The following is a 21,315-nucleotide window of genomic DNA, read 5'->3' on the forward strand; positions in this document are numbered from 1 at the left end:
CCCAGCACAGGTCATCAAGGACTGTGCACCCTCCCTAGCCCCATTCATCACAGCATTCATCAATGCCTCCTTCCGGTCTGGCCATGTCCCCCTTGGTCTCAAAGAAGCGTGGGTTCGTCCGCTGCTTAAAAAACCCTCCCTGGACCCTACCGTCCCGGGAAATTACCGGCCCATAACCACTGTCCCCTTCCTCTTAAAAATCCTGGACAAAGCAGCCTACCTGCAAGTTCAGAAATTCCTTGAAGAGAACCATCTCCTTGGCCTACGGCAATCAGGGTTCAGACCTCGGCACAGCACAGAAACTGCCCTCCTTGACCTGAAAAACCAGATCGATGACCTCAGAGACGCAGACAAACCTCTACTCCTACTGCTCCTAGACCTCTCTGCTGCGTTTGATCTAGTTGATCACAAGACCCTTTGCCACCACCTTTCCACAGCAGCAAACTTTTCGACCAAGGCCTGCAAATGGATTACTTCATTTCTGCAAGACAGAGCAATGAGGGTTTTCTCTGACTCCTCCTGTGCAACTCCCAGCACCATCAAATGCGGGGTTCCACGAGGCTCCTGTATTGCCCCCACTCTATACAACCTCTTCACCAGGCCACTATTCAAAATTCTGGATGCCCTGGGAATCTCATATACAAACTATGCAGATGACACCCAGGTGCTCATCCCCCTCACGGGTGATTACCAATCTGACACTAACACCCTCAGCTCCATCTATGCGACTATCCAATCCTGGATGGCAGAAAACTGGCTCTGTCTCAACAGTGAGAAGACCGAGCTTCTACTGGTAGGCTCCCCCTCCACCCTGAACAAACTTGACCAACTATACTCCTCCTTCACCATTGATGACATCCCTATCACTGTCTCACAATCAATTAAAACACTGGACTGGGTGTATACCTGGAACCTAACCTATCTATGGACAGACAGGTCAACGCCATTGCATCCACCTCTGCCTACCACTCCAAACTCATCAACGCAATAAGACCCTTCCTGTCACAACAAAATTGCCTTACCATTGCCAGGGCCATAATCGGATCCAGATTGGACTACTGTAATGCCCTCCTGGTAGGCACCTCAGCCAAGAATCTTGCTAAACTACAAATTGTTCAGAACAATGCTCTCAGGGCCGCTACTGGACTCTCGCGTAGGGATCATATTTCTGCACTTAGAAGGCAGGTCCACTGGCTACCAGTCAAAGAAAGGATCATATTCAAAACCCTTGCCCTGACACACAAGTGCCTTCATGAACAGGCACAGAGAATCTCTAAACCCCCTTCCTCCAGGCCCATCAGAACCCCCTACTGCAACTTTATTGCTATTCCTAGGACACGCAAAGTCCAGGCTGGCGGCACCAGTTTCCCAACTATGGCAGCCACCCACTGGAATTCACTCCCCCCTCACATTAGGACTATTGACTCCCATGCAGCCTTCCGCAAGGCCATCAAAACCAGTCTCTTTGTATGACTTGCACTGTGCAACCGCAATCCCCGCAATGCACCATGATCTAAATATGTATGTAACCCTATACCATGCATTGTATCGTCACTAAGTCTATCTACCTGGGCGGCTTCACTGTAACCCTTAAGCGAGCCTTCTGTGAGTACTGCTATAGCGCCGCGATGCCTGTGGCCTGTAGTGCGCTCTACAAATACAAATAAATAAATAAATAATGAGGCCCAATGTCTCTAATGCTAATCTAAGCATGTGCAAAGGCCACAAACGTGCTGCCCTCTTTAAATAGGTCAAGGCTGTTTCATCAGAATTAAAACCCCCTTAAAAATAAATCTAGGCACGTTGCAGTAAAGTGGGGGATTGTTAATCTCCCCAATTACAGGCAAGAGGAACTGGGCCTGAGGAGATCCCCCTCACTCAAAAACCAATAACATGAGAAATTGTACTGTTTATTGAAAGCTTTCGTAACAGGGATTGAGTTATGGACAACACAGCATTCTCCAATACTTTCTCGGTGGTTACTGGCTTGTCCTGGAGTTTTTAACGCAGAGTGATATCACAAAATAATGATACATTGTAAAAACCTAAAGTGGAATGGGATTGGCTATAGAGGTAGGCTACATATAGAACATATATAGGGTTAGTACCCTTATTGGTTAAATCATATCTGGTGGCTCCTCCTGTGACCACCTGCTAAATGTTGCAACTGCAGGCATGTCAGGTTAGTGCGCTGCCATCGGGTCGTGCAACAAAGTGTGAGCTAGTGTGGAGGGTGAGTAGGGATTGGTCAGAGAGGGTCTTCTCATCCTTGGCGCTTTGGAAAGGTACCAGCCCATGTGCAACTATTCAAGGTGTGAGAACAGCCCCAAAGGTGCTGCACGTACCAAACAAGTTACCTTCTCCGATCCGCCAGGCCTTGGGACAGAACGTTAGGCTTTTTCACTTTTGTATCATCGTGCCTTTGGTTGGATGGGAACAATGGTCCCCGTCTGGCTCAAATAAATAGGCTTTGTCTTTCAGGTTCAAGTCACGTTTGTAGGGAACACAACCTTAATTTCCCTGCTTGCATTTATGTGGATTTTCAGCTTTTAAACTTCCTGGTGTCTCATCTCTTCTGCTAATGTGAAACCCTCTCTCCCTCAGTGTCCTTGGCAAGGCCGTGCACAATTGCTGCACAGGCAGCCTGGTCTGCACACCTCTGTGAAATCAGCATGTCAGGCCTCGCTCTGTATTCTCAAGCCCTTTCAGCGCCTTCCATTCATTTCAAGAGGCTCTGGCTTCCATCTTTATTTTCATGGTCGCTCATGTTAGTTGCGTTAAGCGTCAGTGAGCAGTCCATATGTATTTTCATGCAACTTGCACTTACCACACAGCAAAGATGTGTCCGTCCTCTATCTAAGTGGGTCATGAGCATGTTCTTCATGTCTGCGAGCAATGTAATCTAAGCGTCTGCTTCGCTTCATGCAGGAGTGCATATGTGCTTCACGTCTCGCGCATCTGTGTCATAGTCTCAGTCGTGACACCATCAGCTCTTGCATGGTCACAGTCAGTCCACCTGCTCCTTTGACTGCAAATGTATCTCCTCAGTGACGTCATAAGGATAGGGTTTAAATGGCTGTCTGAGTGAATAGCGTTTCTCACATCTGTGGTACGGCGGACGTTGAGGAGGATGGGGCCAGGAACAACGTACACCTTTCATTTCTCTGTCATCGCAGTGAGGGTGGGGTCGGTGCAACGAGGGTCACATTCATGCCCCCCTCTTCAATGAAAATGAGTATCAGAGGTGATCTGCTAGGTAGTGCAATCATATGTCCATGCAGCCACACCTTATGCCAGATTTTGCCATCATGCGGGTAGGTACTCACCATTGCCAGGTATTACCTACCGTCCTATACGCAAGCAATCCCACAATTTGCCAAGCATTTGCAAAGTAAAACCCACAGGGCTTGCTATTTATTACCGTAATGTCGACATGGAAATGGCGGCCCAATGGCATAGCCTAACCACTGGTGGTTACGTGGGCAATCTCACCATTTGTTAAGAGGCCCATGTACTTGCACAATGTACTTATTCTCAGGGCTCCGGTTGATTGTTCTGCAGCTAGGCTGTTCCTGCCTCCACCTGTCTCCAGTGTGTGGGTGCGTGCGTGCGTGCGTGCGTGCGTGTGTTGGAGGGAGGGTTGGGCGGTGTGAAGTAGTCAGTGGCTGAATGATGGAGTTGGGTCGAGTGAGTGAGTGAGAGTGAGTGGCCTTCATTACAAGTTTCCCATTATCCTGCCGGTAATACTGGTGGGATACCGGGAAACTGCACTACGGATACCGGTGCCTGATATACTGTATCATTGGGATATTCCAGGTGCCGGCAATGGTGGGAAATCCTCATTCCATGGAGTAATTACGGCATTTCCTTGCCGGTGGGGACCATCATTCACCCCAACCGGCAAACTTGTGTTTCCCCGGTGTGGTAAAAGTGCCAGTACCGCGATTACCGGCACTTATATCAGCATTTGTACTGCACCTGGTCAATTGTGATTCCCCCCAGTGTGTTCACCACGGTATATTATCACAATACCACGTGCATAGCATCGGTATAGATTACAGCAATACTTAAGGCAGTCACAGAGCACGACTGCAGGACATGCTGCCTCATTCATTGGCCACTCTGCCCATTTCACCAGCGACTACGACCCTTTCACTGCCATTCTGCTCCACTCACCGGCCATGCTGACCCACTCACCGGCCAATCTGCCCCAGTAACTGGCCACCTTCCTTCATAAATGGTTACATCTGCCTCCTTCACTGGCCTCTCTGCCTCATTCCCTAGCCACCTTACCCCATTTGCAAGCCTCCCTGCCACATTCACTAGCAACTGCGCCCCATTCACTAGCCACCCTACCCCATTCCAAGCCTCCCGGCTTCACCCACAAGCCATCTTACCCCATTAACAAGCCTCCCTGCCACATGCGCTGGCCACCCTGTCCCTTTACTAGCCACCTTGACCCATTCACTCGGGACCCTGCTTCATTCTCTAGCCACCCTGACCCAATCACTAGCCACCTCACCCAATTCATTAGTAACCCTTCCTCATACACTGGCCACTCTGCCTCATACACTAGCCAGTGTGCTTCATTCACTGGTCATTCTGCCTCATTCACTAGCCCCATCTGCCCCATTTACTAGCCCCCCTTCCCCATTCACTAGCCACCCCACCTTAGTCAATAGCCACCTCGCCTCTTTCACTAGCCACACTGCCGCATTCGCTAACCGCCCTATCCCATTAACAAGCGTCCCAGCCACATACACTAGCCACCTTGCCTCGTTCCCTAGCCACTCTGCCTCATTCACTGGCCACCTTACCTCATTCACTGGCCACTGCGCCCCATTCACTAGCCACCCTACCCCATTCTCAAGCCACCCCAATTCACCCACTATCCACCCTACACCATTTACAAGCCTCTCTGCCATAGTGGCTGGCCACCTTGCCTCGTTCCCTAGCCACCGCGCCCCATTCACTAGCCACCTTACCCCTTTGCCAAGCCTCCCTGCCACATTGGCTGGCCACCTTGCCTCGTCTCCTAGCCACCTATTTAGATATCAACCCGTGTATGCGCGGATCATTGCCGATGAATCCACACAAAACGTTTCTGGGGAACATGAGGCATGTTTCTCTGGTGGCCCCGCGTCATTTTCCTCGCCACTCTGCCTCAGACCGCTGGTCATTGCCTCATTCTGTGTTTTTGGTCATTGACATGTTTACAACTAAACTCATAGTGCCACATTGGGGTGAAAGTAGATCAGCGATGATTTAAGGTTTATGGTCCCCCACAAAAGAAACAGTGCTATGAAAATCTGATAGACTGCTGTCTATGTGCTAACATGTGCTACGCCCCTAATGACCTAATGACCTAATGCAGGCATGCTGCTGAGAAGATTCTCAAATGGCCACATTGTGTCAAGGCACTTTAACAATAAAGCCCCCACCCACTGCCCTGCGTTGCCCCCATCTCTCAGACAGACAGATTAGGTACAAGGAGAAGATTGGCCACCATCTTAGGTTTTGGGTTTACTCTGGACAAAAAACGTTGATTATTGAATAGAAACGGATCGAAGGGAATGGTTCTGCGCACAGGATGGACCTTAGTTGGGGGTAAAAACGGCGCGTGTAATGAGCATAAAATGATTTGCATCCAATCAAGCAGTTGCAGACCTTCATAACAACCAGCGTGCGGGTACTGGAAAATACGGGACCTGCTACCCGGCATGGGCTGGTGACCTCAGCAATGCATCATTATTGAGGTCATGAATCGCTTCCGCAAGGTCACTCCAGATATATGTATTGACCAGGATCCGAATAGACCTGCGTCCCTTCGGTATCCCCGTCGCCATGGGCGTAGGACATAGGGGGGGCAGGGGGTACAGACCCCCCCACAATTCTAAGTGGGGGGGATGTAATATCATGTATCCCCCCAGAATATGTATTTGGTGTGTCATGCAGGGATCTGTTTTTGAAGTGGGGGAGGGGCTGCTTACTATGTAAGCTGCCCTCTCCCCCCTGACCCCTAAAGCATGGGGGCAATACACTGGGGGCAGATGGGTGATCATCTGCCCCCAGGGAAGGGGGGCAAACAAAAAAAAAGGATTAAAAAAAAAACGTAGTTTTGGGTGGGATGGGGGCGGGTGGGACCACTAGCCACCAGGGATTTTTGCAAGGGGGGTGGCCCTCTCCCCCCACCTTAGGTGGATGGGGGGCATCTTATGTAGCCCTCCCTGGGGGCAGATTTCTGCCCCTAGGAAGGGGTACATGAGATGCCCCCATCCATTTGGGGTAGGGGGGAGAGGCCAAAGCAAATATTGGCAGAGCCACCCCTCCCAAGCCTGGGGCAGTATGCATTTACCCCCCCTGGGGGCAGATGGCCACACACATGTGCCCATCTGCCCCTAGGGAAGGGCACAACAAAAAAATATATATATAATAACTTGTTTTGGGTGAGGGTGGGGGCCCACTAGACCACCAGGATTTTTTGTGTTTGAAAGGGGGGTGGCCCTCTCCCCCCCACCCTAAGTGGATGGGGGCACCTTATGTAGCCTTCCCTGGAGGCAGATTTCTGCCCCTAGGAAGGGGTACATGAGATGCCCCCATCCATTTGTGGTGGGGGAGGCCACTGCAAATATTGGAAGAGCCACCCCCCAAGCATGGGGCAGTATGTTTTGCCCCCCCCGGGGGGCAGATGCCCACACATATGTGCCCATCTGCCCCTAGGAAAGGGGCAAAACAAAATAAAACAAATGATAACTTGTTTTGGGTGGGTGTGGGGGGCCACTGAACAACCATGGATGTTTTTAGTGGAAAGGGGTGGCCCTCTCCTCCCCACCCCAAATGGATGGGGGGCATCTCATGTAGCCCTCCCTGGGGGCAGATTGCTAGCACAACCTTCCCCTAGGAAAGAGGCAAAACAAAAATAAAAAAATTATAACTTGTTTTGGGTGGGTGTGGGGGTTACTAAACCACCATGTATGTTTTTAGTGGAAAGGGGGGTGCCCACGGGTGTCTTCTTTTCGGAAATGCATGGGGTTCTCTGTTTTCCTTGATGGCTTCGACACCCTAGGCCCAAATCTGTAGGTTGTCCACATGAGCAAAATCTGCTTTGCCGAAAGGCTTGTGGTTATCAGTGGGTTAGCCTTTTCCCTTTTCTCCGAGGTGGGTGCATCCACCCATGTGAGGTACCGTTTTTGTCTGAACACCTACCTGGGCGCAAAGGGAAAAGGCTTCCTACCCACTGGTTACCCCAAGCCTTTCGGCAGAGCAGATTTTGCTCATGTGGACAACATACAGATTTGGGCCTAGGGTGTCGAAGCCACCAAGGAAAACAGTGAACCCCATGCATTTCCAAAAAGAGGACACCTGTGGGGATTCACAGAGGTCTGACTTGTGCGAATCGCCGCAGAAAGTATTACCCACAATCCCCAGCAAAGTCTGAAATTTGGTGAAAAAACTACAATTTTCAGACATTTCCCTCTTGCCACCCACTGAAACACGCCACCAACACCACATGTCCTACCTTCCCGCGTTCCCACAGGTGTCCCGGCATAAACGGTACATCACATGTGTGGGTGCACCTACCTGAGCGCAAAGGGAAAAGGCTAAACCACTGGTAACCCCCAAAGGGTTTGGGGAGACAACCTACAGATTTGGGCCTAGGGTGTCGAAGCCACGAAGGAAAACAGGGTACCCCATGCATTTCCGAAAAGAAGACACCCGTGGGAATCCACAGAGGTCTGACTTACGCGAATCGCCCCAGAATGTATTACCCACAATCCCAGACAAAGTGAAAATTGTGTTTTTCCACCAAATTTCAGACTTTGTCAGGGATTGTTGGTCATAAATTATGGGGCGATTCGCGCAAGTCAGACCTCTGTGGATTCCCACGGGTGTCTTCTTTTCAGAAATGCATGGGGTTCCCTGTTTTCCTTCGTGGCTTCGACACCCTAGGCCCAAATCTGTAGGTTGTCCACATGAGCAAAATTCCTGAAAATCTGCTGTGCTAAAAGACTTGGGGTTACCAGTGTTTTAGGCTTTTCCCTTTGCACCCAGGTAGGTGCACCCACACATGTGCTTACCGTTTTTGTCGGGAAACCTGTGGGAATGCGAGAAGGTAGGTCATGTGTTGTTGGCTGTGTGTTTCGGTGGGTGACCAGAGTGAAATGTGCAGAAATTGTGTTTTTCTTTCTGTCATTTCCCCGATTTCCCCCCAAACTATGGATCTTTCCCTACATAGTTGTTGCCTGACCTGCGCAAATCACCCCTTGCTGAACTTGGAATATTGTCTACTTTTCAGAAATGTATGCCTTTCTGGCTTCCCAATCAGCTTTCCTACCCTTTTCTTCCATTCCGTCCACGCATGTCCTATTGGACAAAAAACACCAAAATCGCCACCGTCTCACAAAACGGCTGATTAGCATATCAAAATATGTTATTTTGGTTTCCACTAAAGCTGTTCTTGAAAGCCTGGAAAATGGCGAATCCAGCACAGCAAGCAAATTTGTTCCTAGCTCTTACAAGGAAAACACCACAGGCTTCTTTGTACAACATTTTATTGGCATTTTCTGAAAAAAAATCCAAATGTTCTCCTTTTTGGTTATTTTCTCTCACCCCCCTACAGCAAACTCGGATTCCTGGGTAGCGTTACGACCGCCTCCATGTGGGAAAAAAGGGGCCAACTTTGGCCGAGATATCTCATGTAACAAAGAAGTTACAAGGGATTGAATGGCGACATACCGAAATCACCAAAAAAGGCCTTGGCACTGGGGGGAAATACCCATGTCAGTTAAGGTGTTAAGATGGTAAAGCCCCAGAGGAGATATCATTTGTAAGGTAGCTCAGTTAGTTAATGCTCCAAATGCAGATTGTGCACAGGAATATGTAACACCTGTGTTCAGCACCTGGCTTAATCTTCCTGTGGGATAATAGGCAGAGTGAATGCATTCAGCTTCCAATGCAACACAGCATTTTCCAGGTCAATTGGTTCAGATAAAGTGGTGGAAAACACTATTACTGTTGCTTTTTCTAATTGGCCAGGTATTCGTGCATTTTCTGGGTGGAGTTCGGGAGCCGAGTAGACAACCAGAACCCCCTGTATTTCCTGCTCCACCAGACAAATGCAGCCTTACTGCAGCATGGATTCTCATGCTGGAAATAAGGAAAGGGATTCCTCTGGGATCTGCTTGGAAATGAAACCTGGTAAAAGCGGGCAGAGTCCAGAGTAAGCCATTGTGAATTCTGCTAGCAATCGCTAATTGCGCAATGTATTTACACAATTCCAAAGTGGAAAAGCAATGTGATTTCACCTGCCTTGTACGCTAAAATCTTCCATTTTGTAGCGGAAAAGTAAAAACGTGAGCCAATGGAAGTGGTCCACTGTATGCAGTTTACTTTGCGCCTTGATGCTTGGGGGTTTTGCGTGGTGCTACACATGTAATAAATAAATAAATATATTTAACATGACCCCAGATAAATGGCAATTCGTGATCAGAATGAGTGAGCATGGCATGTGGCGGTAAGAGAGTGTCCTGTGCTTCTTGAGTGCGTTGGCAAATGCCCTTAATTGCCATCTCGCGTTAAGCAGGTGCTTAAACCCATCAGTGTGGATTGTTCAATAATAAGTCGAGAGAGGTATTTCAAATGGCCAATTTCGCTCTTTGGGTGACATTGTCAAAGTGGGAGAATGTTGCCCAGCATGTGCCACTTTCTCTGCAGAGTGAATTGTGCCCCCCCCCCCCGAGGAAGAAGTGTGAAAAACCCACAAGGGCACTGTGCCCTGCTCTTTCTGTGTGTGTCTTGCCCACAGGGCGGCAGATGCCGACTCAGACATGGATAAGTCTCAGGTGACAAGTCTGTACCCTAGTTGATGTGGCAAAGGATTCTAGACTTCTGAGGCTGATAACATTAGTAGCATTGAGTTACATGCCAACTGACAGGTATGTGTGATGAAGTTGCAAAGCAGAGCTGTTAGTGGGCTAAAGCAGGAGGCAAGGTCTGCCCACCCTCAAAGGGTACATACAACGAAAAGTAATAGGCCCCTACCCCCATCATGGCTGTAGGGGCCAGGCTCCAAACCAGGGCAAGAATGCCCTACAATAATCCATGGCCACGAGTAGGGTACCCCTCGTGCTCGCAACCCTGTTGGGCAACCTCTGTGCTTTCCAGGTGATACAAACGTTATTTAAAGCCAGAAGTCTAAAAGGTAATTGCTTAATTGCAGCTGGAAATGAGCTCCTGGCGTGATCAAAATGTCTTAACCAAGTGTGACATCATCCCCTTAATTTATAAGCAATATGTGTGTTCTCACATTTCTTCATCCACTGAAATACTGTTAGAAACAAAGGCAAGAGTTGTGACTCTTGTGTAGGCATTAGGAGGGCAGTTGCCAGCCTCTGGCATAATATGCCCATGTTTTTCCAATATTGGCTAGCTGTTGCCCTCTTGTGGCCAGGTAGAACCATCATGGCAGTGACTGGCAAATGCCTTTCCCCTGCAGCAGACAGAAAAGCGGAAATAAGAAGCCAATTCAAGACACAAAACAAATAGAAGTTAAGACAGACTGCAGCTGCCATTGCTGTGTTAGGGAGAATATGTTGAGTGTTCAAGCAAGGAGGTATGTATTAGCAAGCAAGCAGTGAGACAAGGGAGAGGCAAAGAAAGGCCAGAGGGGCTCTTTGAATAATGTAACAGGGCAGAGGACCCATGCTCTGCCGTCCTAGTAACATATGAGAGAATCAAATAGATCAGACTCTGCAGAAAATGTTAAACGAGAAAGGAACAGAGTCCAGCTCTGCATTCAGAATAACAAAGGCAAAGAAAGGCTAGGCTCTGAAGCCAGCATGAGATGGAATAGGAGGGACCAGACTCATCGTAAGAGGCTGGCCCCACATAGCGGGCTGCCCCTCTGGCCACCCCCCTGGGTCCATATACACCCCACCTACTAGGCATCCCCCGGTCCAACACATCCAGCCGCGGACCTGGGGAGTGCTTATAAGGGGGTGGGCTTGCGATCGCTCATCCTCCTTGTTTGCTGTACACACCCCCCACCCACCCGGAGGACAGTCAAAGCAGCAACATCACACACCTAGTCCCTCTACTCCCATAACAGGGCTTACTCAGAGGTACAAACAAGATTTCCTCTCTCTTTGAAACCCGCACCTTTCCTTCCAAGAGATACTCGCACGTCTCCTTGCCCCACACAAAAAAAGTAGCAACTTGCAGTTGGTAGAAAAGGCTGCAACTCCTTTATTTGGCAGGAGTCCACTTACAGGTGATCTGCCGCTTAACGAGCTGGCCCACTGCTGTGGCCCACTGGAAGTAATTGTTATTTCCTCTCTCTTACCATGAGCTCATAGTCAGATGAAAAATCCAGAAATGCAACATACAATGACATGTTCTTTGCTGCTGCATCCTTTAATTTTCTTCTGTTTTCTTTTCTTCTTTTCTCTTGTTTTATACAGTGATATTTGTAATTTAATACGTACTGCTATTTTAATTCTAATTTTGTGAAAAGTCGAGTTCTTTGACTAAAACCAGTGGTCGAAGGGTGCGAAAAGAAGTATTGCAGCTATGTTCTCTGCTGACCAGCTCCGCTCCCCACAAACCCCATCCCTGGCCCCCATCCCACACACAATGCAAACCCGAAACAAACACACCTGCTATTTATGGGAATGTGCAGTGCAGTGCACTGAAATGCAAGGTTCATCTTCTTCCTACACTTTTATTTTAAAACGAAACCATTCCAGAACGGTTTCTTTTTAAAATAAAAGTATAGGAACGATGAAACGTAAAAATAAAAAGTATGGGAGCACCGTTCCGACCGCTCCCGCCCACTTCGACCTCTGACTAAAACACAATAAATAAATAAATAAAACAAAGTCCCCAAGATGTCCCCTGTCCCCCTCAGATTTTATGCGTCTCCTACGCCCCTGCCCGTCACTCCTTTCTATAGGCTTCCAGCTGTAGTCGTAGACCAGTGGATTTAGTAAGGATACAGGCCGGGTGCAGGTGGATGTCAAATCAGTATAAAATATTATAGTAGTAAACTGAATTTTCAAATCTTACCGGCGGGTCAGCTTGTAGCTGAGATCTCCGTTAGTGAAAGATGTGAATTTTACTCATTCCTTTGGACACCTTGTAAAGGTTAAGTTACAAAGTAAAGTAAATTGAGAAAATTGATTAATATTTGTATAGGAAATTAAATTGCATTATTTGTGGTCTTACTATTCCTGTCTAAAATGTATGATGTAAGACAATTACCACAATTACTAATTATTTGGGGGAATTGATAGGCTGCTTCAGATGTTAACACTTCCAGAAGCAAAATCTATCATTGTGGAGATCAATCCTCAATGGAGGTCTTCTGTCAAATTTTCCAGAACTTCAACACATGAATTTTCCCTTAGATTTATTGTTGGAATTAAGACCTGGAGCTATTTTTTCTTTAATCTCCTCCCAGAAGTCCATTACCTTCTTGCACCCAGGAGAGATAAGTTCAAGGCTCCCAGCAGAAGGGTCACCCTTCCAATCCTCTTCTGTGTCATCCATTCTATCCGTAGATCTATTTCTGGTTGTGTATACGTCATTTGTAAGCCCTGCGCGAGTTCATATCATAACTTTGTCAAAGGGATCTTCGGTCGTACCTTTCCTCCCCGACATCCCCGTTCTTGTCCCCACTACCACCAGCAATCCCACATGCCCTTGGTTTGGCCCCCCTCCACCTGCCCCAGCGCTACGTCGCACATCACCGCCGTTGTGTTATACGCTGGCCAAGGTTGTTTTCCGCATGCCGTATCCAGCTGGAGTTGTAGAGAAGGATCATTTGGTATTTTTAGCACTAGCCCCCTTTTTCTGGTCCAAATTAGACGTGTACAAGTATGTGCATGGTCAGGTGGGCTAATCGCATTCACAGGTGTGGGCATTAAGTTTTAGAGTTCCCTTTAGGGGCATCGCATACATTACCCCATGCTACTGTTGAGAGGAGATAGACAGACACACACACGCACACACACTTACATGTGCACCCACACACACTCAGTCATATGGTCTATGTCACTGCATTTAGGGGAGGAATTGGGCCAGAACAAGACAAAGCACAGCAGCGGCAAAAACTGTCTTTCCGGAGCGCCATTCCGTGTAGACACAAGACCTAATCCCACACCCTCCCCTGACTGCTGTGAGTCTCCCGAGCGCAGCACGTTTTCACAGACTGCATCTGAAAGTGTCTTTTGCTCAACAGCCCAAACTTAAACAATGAAACTCTCCAAAGCTGTATGTATGTCTCATGCTTTACACACATGTTACTGCCAGGGTGACTGTTCTGACAGAGGAAATGACTTGCATACCAAGTGTGCATTGCATGCTCAGAAAGAATGAATGTTTCCTCTGTGAGGAAGGCTAGCTCAGGTACAACACGTTTATTTTGGAAGCAAGACAACGCAGCGCAACACAGGTTCAAATCCCAATACTACGCTTAGTAACCCCTCGGTGGTATTAAGCACGTTATAAAAGAACAACTATATTTACTAGCACAGAATGGTTTGTTAAATTGGCTGTGACGCTGATGATGAAATGTTGTCAATTTCCTGCACTGACTGCATTCATCCAACTCATTCTCTCCTTTTTCCAGAAAACTAGTGCCTCGTGTCAGCGATCTCACTTCAAGGGGAAGAGGACAAGCCGTAGTGAAATCTCGTTGGGACCCAAGAGAGAGCCGCTTCTGGGCGTTGGAATTACAGGTGAGAGAGGAAACACTTGGGACATAACACGTAGGACTTTCAGGACAAAAGAGCAACAGTAGGTGTGTGTGTCGGTGTGTGTAGGTGTTGGTGTAGCAGGGATTGGCCGGGAGGGAGTGTGGGTGTGTCCGGGATTTCAAGAGAAGATATCAGATTTTGTTAAAAAGAATAGGAAGATTGGACAGAGATGAAATCATGGTTTTGAAGGGAAGGTAGTGGTGTTTTCCAGAACGGTCAGTACGGTGTTGAAGAGTGGCTAGCAGGGTTTCTTTGAGCCTATATCTCGATTTGACAGACACTGGCAGGGTTTTGCCTAAGGTATAGCAGAGTGAATACAAGGGATTTTTAGAGACCATAGCAGGTTTGGACATACACTAGAAGGGCTCTGCATAATGATTGGGAGAGGTTGGCAGAGTCGATAGCAGGTCTTGTTGAAAACCATAGCAGGTTTTAACAGACACTAGTTGGGTGTTGAATTAGGGGTAGCAGAGTTTGACAGAGTGGATAGCAGGACTTTTCAGTGTCCATCAGAGGTTTGGACAGACAGTAGCATTGTTTTGCATAAGGAATAGCAGAGTTTATCAGAGTGTATTGAGGACTTCGTAAGAGACCGTAGTAGGTTTGGATAGACACTAGCAGGGTTTCACAGAAGGAGTAGCAGAGTTTGGATTCTCAGAGTGCATAGTACAGCTTGTTGGAGGCCATAACCGGGTTTGACAGACAATAGCGGGGTTTTGCATACAGAATAGCAGTGTTTGGGGGGTTAATGGCAGAGCTTCACAGACACGAGTAGGGTTGTAAATAAGGATAGCAGGGGTTGTTAGAGCTTACGGCTGGATTTGACACAGACCAGCAGGGTTTTGCAGAAGGGCTAGCAGGGTCGTCGAGCGTGGATAGCAGGCCTTGTTAGAGAGCATAGCAGGGGTTGACAGCCACTAGCTGGGTTTTGCATAAGGAATAGCTGAGTGTAGTTTGGTCGGAGTGCATAGCAGAGCTTGGTAGAGACCATGGGCCTCATTACGACCCAGGCGGTAAGTTACCGCCTGGGCCGTACCTTTACCGCCATGGCGTAAACTACGTTTACGCCATGGTGGTTGGCGGACTTACCGCCCCATTCCGAGGTTGGCGGGGCGGTAAGTCCCCATTAACCCATTTACCCTTCCCCATTCCCATTTTTGCCCCATAGGGCATAATGGGAGTGGGGAAGGCGTTAATTACGCCACCGTAAATTACGGTGGCGTAATTAACAACATGGTCCCTTAGCGCCATGGATTTTGTGTTAAATCCGCCATGGCGCTAAGGGACCTCGCAATCAGGCGGTAAGGGTCGGCGCTGTTTACGCCGCCGTAAACCCCTTACCGCCTGGGTCCTAATGAGGCCCCATAGCAGGTATTGACAGACACTAGCTGAGTGTTGCATGAGGGATAGCAGAGTTTGGCAGAGTGGCTAGCAGGGATTGTTGGAGACCATAGCAGGTATTGACAGGCGCAAGCTGGGTGTTGCATGAGGGATAGCAGAGTTTGGCAGAGTGGCTAGCAGGGCTTGTTGGAGACCATAGCAGGTATTGACAGGCGCAAGCTGGGTGTTGCATGAGGGATAGCAGAGTTTGTCAGAGTGGCTAGCAGGGCTTGTTGGAGACCATAGCAGGTATTGACAGGCACTAGCCGGGTGCTGCATGAGGGATAGCAGAGTTTGGCAGAGTGACTAGCAGAGCTTGTTAGAGACCATAGCAGGTATTGACAGACAAAAGCCGTGTGCTGCAGGAGGGATAGCAGAGTTTGGCAGAGTGGCTAGCAGGGCTTGTTGGAGAACATAGTATGTATTGACAGATTCTAGCCGGGCACTGCATGTGGGATAGCAGAGTTTGGCAGAGTGGCTAGCAGGGATTGTTGGAGACCATAGCAGGTATTGACAGGCACTAGCTGGGTGCTGCATGAGGGATAGCAGAGTTTGGCAGAGTGGCTAGCAGAGCTTGTTGAAGACCATAGCCGGTATTGACAGGGACTAGCCGGGTGCTGCATGAGGGATAGCAGAGTTTGGCAGAGTGGCTAGCAGGGCTTGTTGGAGACCATAGCAGGTATTGACAGGCATTAGCCGGGTGCTGCATGAGGGATAGCAGAGTTTGGCAGAGTGGCTAGCAGGGCTTGTTGGAGACCATAGCAGGTATTGACAGGCACTAGCCGGGGGCTGCATGAGGGATAGCAGAGTTTGGCAGAGTGGCTAGCAGGGCTTGTTGGAGACCATTGCGGGTATTGACAGGCACTAGCTGGGTGCTGCATGAGGGATAGCAGAATTTGCCAGAGTGGCTAGCAGAGCTTGTTGGAGACCATAGCAGGTATAAACAGACACTAGCCAGGCACTGCATGAGAAATAGCAGAGTTTGGCAGAGTGTCTAGCAGGGCTTATTGGAGACCATAGCAGGTATGGACAGACACTAGCTTTGTGCTGCATGAGGGATAGTAGAGTTTGGCAGAGTAACTAGCAGGGCTTGTTGGAGAGCATAGCAGGTATTGACAGACACTAGTCGTGTGCTGGATGAGGGATAGCAGAGTTTGGCAGAGTGGCTAGCAGAGCTTGTTGGAGCCATAGCAGGTATAAACAGATACTAGCCGGGCGCTTCATGAGAAATAGCAGAGTTTGGCAGAGTGGCTAGCAGGGATTGTTGGAGACCATAGCAGGTATTGACAGGCACTAGCTGGGTGCTGCATGAGGGATAGCAGAGTTTGGCAGAGTGGCTAGCAGAGCTTGTTGAAGACCATAGCCGGTATTGACAGGGACTAGCCGGGTGCTGCATGAGGGATTGCAGAGTTTGGCAGAGTGGCTAGCAGGGCTTGTAGGAGACCATAGCAGGTATTGACAGGCACTAGCCGGGTGCTGCATGAGGGATAGCAGAGTTTGGCAGAGTGGCTAGCAGGGCTTGTTGGAGACCATTGCGGGTATTGACAGGCACTAGCTGGGTGCTGCATGAGGGATAGCAGAATTTGGCAGAGTGGCTAGCAGAGCTTGTTGGAGACCATAGCAGGTATTGACAGGCACTAGCCGGGGGCTGCATGAGGGATAGCAGAGTTTGGCAGAGTGGCTAGCAGGGCTTGTTGGAGACCATTGCGGGTATTGACAGGCACTAGCTGGGTGCTGCATGAGGGATAGCAGAATTTGCCAGAGTGGCTAGCAGAGCTTGTTGGCGACCATAGCAGGTATAAACAGACACTAGCCAGGCACTGCATGAGAAATAGCAGAGTTTGGCAGAGTGTCTAGCAGGGCTTATTGGAGACCATAGCAGGTATGGACAGACACTAGCTTTGTGCTGCATGAGGGATAGTAGAGTTTGGCAGAGTGACTAGCAGGGCTTGTTGGAGAGCATAGCAGGTATTGACAGACACTAGTCGTGTGCTGGATGAGGGATAGCAGAGTTTGGCAGAGTGGCTAGCAGAGCTTGTTGGAGCCATAGCAGGTATAAACAGATACTAGCCGGGCGCTTCATGAGAAATAGCAGAGTTTGGCAGAGTGGCTAGCAGGGATTGTTGGAGACCATAGCAGGTATTGACAGGCACTAGCTGGGTGCTGCATGAGGGATAGCAGAGTTTGGCAGAGTGGCTAGCAGAGCTTGTTGAAGACCATAGCCGGTATTGACAGGGACTAGCCGGGTGCTGCATGAGGGATTGCAGAGTTTGGCAGAGTGGCTAGCAGGGCTTGTAGGAGACCATAGCAGGTATTGACAGGCACTAGCCGGGTGCTGCATGAGGGATAGCAGAGTTTGGCAGAGTGGCTAGCAGGGCTTGTTGGAGACCATTGCGGGTATTGACAGGCACTAGCTGGGTGCTGCATGAGGGATAGCAGAATTTGGCAGAGTGGCTAGCAGAGCTTGTTGGAGACCATAGCAGGTATAAACAGACACTAGCCAGGCACTGCATGAGAAACAGCAGAGTTTGGCAGAGTGGCTAGCAGGGCTTGTTGGAAATCATAGCAGGTATTGACAGGCACTAGCCGGGTGCTACATGAGGGATAGCAGAGTTTGGCAGAGTGGCTAGCAGGGCTTGTTGGAGACAATAGCAGGTATTGACAGACACTAGCCGTGTGCTGCATGAGGGATAGCAGAGTTTGTCAAAGTGGCTAGCAGGGTTTGTTGGAGACCATACATAGTAGGTATAAACAAACACTAGCCGGGTGCTGCATGAGAAATAGCAGAGTTTGGCAGAGTGGCTAGCAGGGCTTGTTGGAGACCATAGCAGGTATTGACAGGCACTAGCCGGGTGCTGCATGAGGGATAGCAGAGTTTGGCAGAGTGGCTAGCAGGGCTTGTTGGAGACCATAGCAGGTATTGACAGGCACTAGCCGGGTGCTGCATGAGGGATAGCAGAGTTTGGCAGAGTGGCTAGCAGGGCTTGTTGGAGACCATTGCGGGTATTGACAGGCACTAGCTGGGTGCTGCATGAGGGATAGCAGAATTTGCCAGAGTGGCTAGCAGAGCTTGTTGGCGACCATAGCAGGTATAAACAGACACTAGCCAGGCACTGCATGAGAAATAGCAGAGTTTGGCAGAGTGTCTAGCAGGGCTTATTGGAGACCATAGCAGGTAATAACAGACACTAGCCAGGCGTTGCATGAGGGATAGCAGAGTTTGGCAGAGTGGCTAGCAGGGCTTGTTGGAGACCATCGCAGGTATTGACAGGCACTAGCCGGGTGCTGCATGAGGGATAGCAGAGTTTGGCAGTGTGGCTAGCAGGGCTTGTTGGAGACCATTGCGGGTATTGACAGGCACTAGCTGGGTGCTGCATGTGGGATAGCAGAATTTGGCAGAGTGGCTAGCAGAGCTTGTTGGAGACCATAGCAGGTATAAACAGACACTAGCCAGGCACTGCATGAGAAACAGCAGAGTTTGGCAGAGTGGCTAGCAGGGCTTGTTGGAAATCATAGCAGGTATTGACAGGCACTAGCCGGGTGCTGCATGAGGGATATCATAGTTTGGCAGAGTGGCTAGCAGGGCTTGTTGGAGACAATAGCAGGTATTGACAGACACTAGCCGTGTGCTGCATGAGGGATAGCAGAGTTTGTCAAAGTGGCTAGCAGGGTTTGTTGGAGACCATACATAGTAGGTATAAACAAACACTAGCCGGGTGCTGCATGAGAAATAGCAGAGTTTGGCAGAGTGGCTAGCAGGGCTTGTTGGAGAACATAGCATGTATTGACAGACACTAGCCGGGCACTGCATGTGGGATAGCAGAGTTTGGCAGAGTTGCTAGCAGGGATTGTTGGAGACCATAGCAGGTATTGACAGGCATTAGCTGGGTGCTGCATGAGGGATAGCAGAGTTTGGCAGAGTGGCTAGCAGGGCTTGTTGGAGACCATTTCGGGTATTGACAGGCACTAGCTGGGTGCTGCATGAGGGATAGCAGAATTTGGCAGAGTGACTAGAAGAGCTTGTTGGAGACCATAGCAGGTATAAACAGGCACTAGCCGGGCACTGCATGAGAAACAGCAGAGTTTGGCAGAGTGGCTAGCAGGGCTTGTTGGAGATCATAGCAGGTATTGACAGGCACTAGCCGGGTGCTGCATGAGGGATAGCAGAGTTTGGCAGAGTGGCTAGCAGGGATTGTTGGAGACCATAGCAGGTATTGACAGGCACTAGCCGGGTGCTGCATGAGGGATAGCAGAGTTTGGCAGAGTGGCTACCAGGGCTTGTTGGAGACCATAGCAGGTATTGACAGGCACTAGCCGGGTGCTGCATGAGGGATAGCAGAGTTTGGCAGAGTGGCTAGCAGGACTTGTTGGAGACCATTGCAGGTATTGACAGGCACTAGCCGGGTGCTGCATGAGGGATAGCAGAGTTTGGCAGAGTCGCTGGCAGGGCTTGTTGGAGACCATAGCAGGTATTGACAGGCACTAGCCGGGTGCTGCATGAGGGATAGCAGAGTTTGGCAGAGTGGCTAGCAAGGCTTGTTAGAGACCATAGCAAGTATTGACAGACACTAGCTGGGTGCTGAATGAGGGGTAGCCGAGTTTGGCAGAGTGACTAGCAGAGCTTGTTAGAGACCATAGCAGGTATTGAACGGCACTAGCCGGGTGTTGCATGAGGGATAGTAGAGTTTGGCAGAGTGGCTAGCAGGGCTTGTTGGAGACCATAGCAGGTATTGACAGGCACTAGCCAGGTGCTGCATGAGGGATAGCAGAGTTTGGCAGAGGGGCTAGCAGGGCTTGTTGGAGACCATAGCAGGTATTGACAGGCACTAGCCGGGTGCTGCATGAGGGATAGCAGAGTTTGGCAGAGTGGCTAGCAGGGCATGTTGGGGACCATTGTAGGTACTGACAGGCACTAGCCGGGTGCTGCATGAGGGATAGCACAGTTTGGCAGAGTGACTAGCAGAGCTTGTTAGAGACCATAGCAGGTATAAACAGACAATAGCCGGGTGCTGCATGAGAAATAGCAGAGTTTGGCAGAGTGGCTAGCAGGGCTTATTGGAGACCATAGCAGGTATGGACAGACACTAGCTGTGTGCTGCATGAGGGATAGCAGAGTTTGGCAGAGTGGCTAGCAGGGATTGTTGGAGACCATAGCAGGTATTGACAGGCACTAACTGGGTGCTGCATGAGGGATAGCAGAGTTTGGCAGAGTGGCTAGCAGGGCTTGTTGACGACCATAGCAGGTATTGACAGACACTAGCCGTGTGCTGCATGAGGGATAGCAGAGTTTGGCAGAGTGGCTAGCAGAGCTTGTTGGAGACCATAGCAGGTATAAACAGACACTAGCCGGGCGCTTCATGAGAAATAGCAGAGTTTGGCAATGTCGCTAGCAGGGCTTGTTGGAGACCATAGCAGGTATTGACAGGCACTAGCCGGGTTCTGCATGAGGGATAGCAGAATTTGTCAAAGTGGCTAGCAGGGCTTGTTGGAGACCATACATAGTAGGTATAAACAAACACTAGCCGGGTGCTGCATGAGAAATAGCAGTGTTTGGCAGAGTGGCTAGCAGGGCTTGTTGGAGACCATAGCAGGTATTGACAGGCACTAGATGGGTGCTGCATGAGGGATAGCAGAGTTTGGCAGAGTGGCTAGCAGAGCTTGTTGAAGACCATAGCCGGTATTGACAGGGACTAGATGGGTGCTGCATGAGGGATAGCAGAGTTTGGCAGAGTGGCTAGCAGGGCTTGTTGGAGACCATTGCGGGTATTGACAGGCACTAGCTGGGTGCTGCATGAGGGATAGCAGAATTTGGCAGAGTGGCTAGCAGAGCTTGTTGGAGACCATAGCAGGTATAAACAGACACTAGCCAGGCACTGCATGAGAAACAGCAGAGTTTGGCAGAGTGGCTAGCAGGGATTGTTGGAGACCATAGCAGGTATTGACAGGCATTAGCCGGGTGCTGCATGAGGGATAGCAGAGTTTGGCAGAGTGGCTAGCAGGGATTGTTGGAGTCCATAGCAGGTATTGACAGGCACTAGCCGGGTGCTGCATGAGGGATAGCAGAGTTTGGCAGAGTGGCTAGCAGGGATTGTTGGAGTCCATAGCAGGTATTGACAGGCACTAGCCGGGTGCTGCATGAGGGATAGCAGAGTTTGGCAGAGTGGCTACCAGGGCTTGTTTG

General features: G+C 49.6%; 1 protein-coding gene across 2 annotated transcripts in view; it reads left to right on the top strand.

The window, feature by feature from the left end:
* The window catches only part of LOC138468365 (transmembrane protein 121-like), a 304,836-nt gene that overhangs the window by 244,236 nt on the left and 39,285 nt on the right, over positions 1 to 21,315 (top strand). For both annotated transcript variants that reach the window (XM_069608898.1, XM_069608899.1), the window contains exon 2: positions 13,628 to 13,736. The gene's annotated coding sequence lies outside the window, so the exon portion shown is untranslated. The remainder of the gene's footprint in view (positions 1 to 13,627; positions 13,737 to 21,315) is intronic.

The sequence above is a fragment of the Ambystoma mexicanum genome, chromosome 4q (genome assembly GCF_040938575.1).
Source record: "Ambystoma mexicanum isolate Mex_15411 chromosome 4q, UKY_AmexF1_1, whole genome shotgun sequence".
NCBI classification, from domain to species: domain Eukaryota; kingdom Metazoa; phylum Chordata; class Amphibia; order Caudata; family Ambystomatidae; genus Ambystoma; species Ambystoma mexicanum.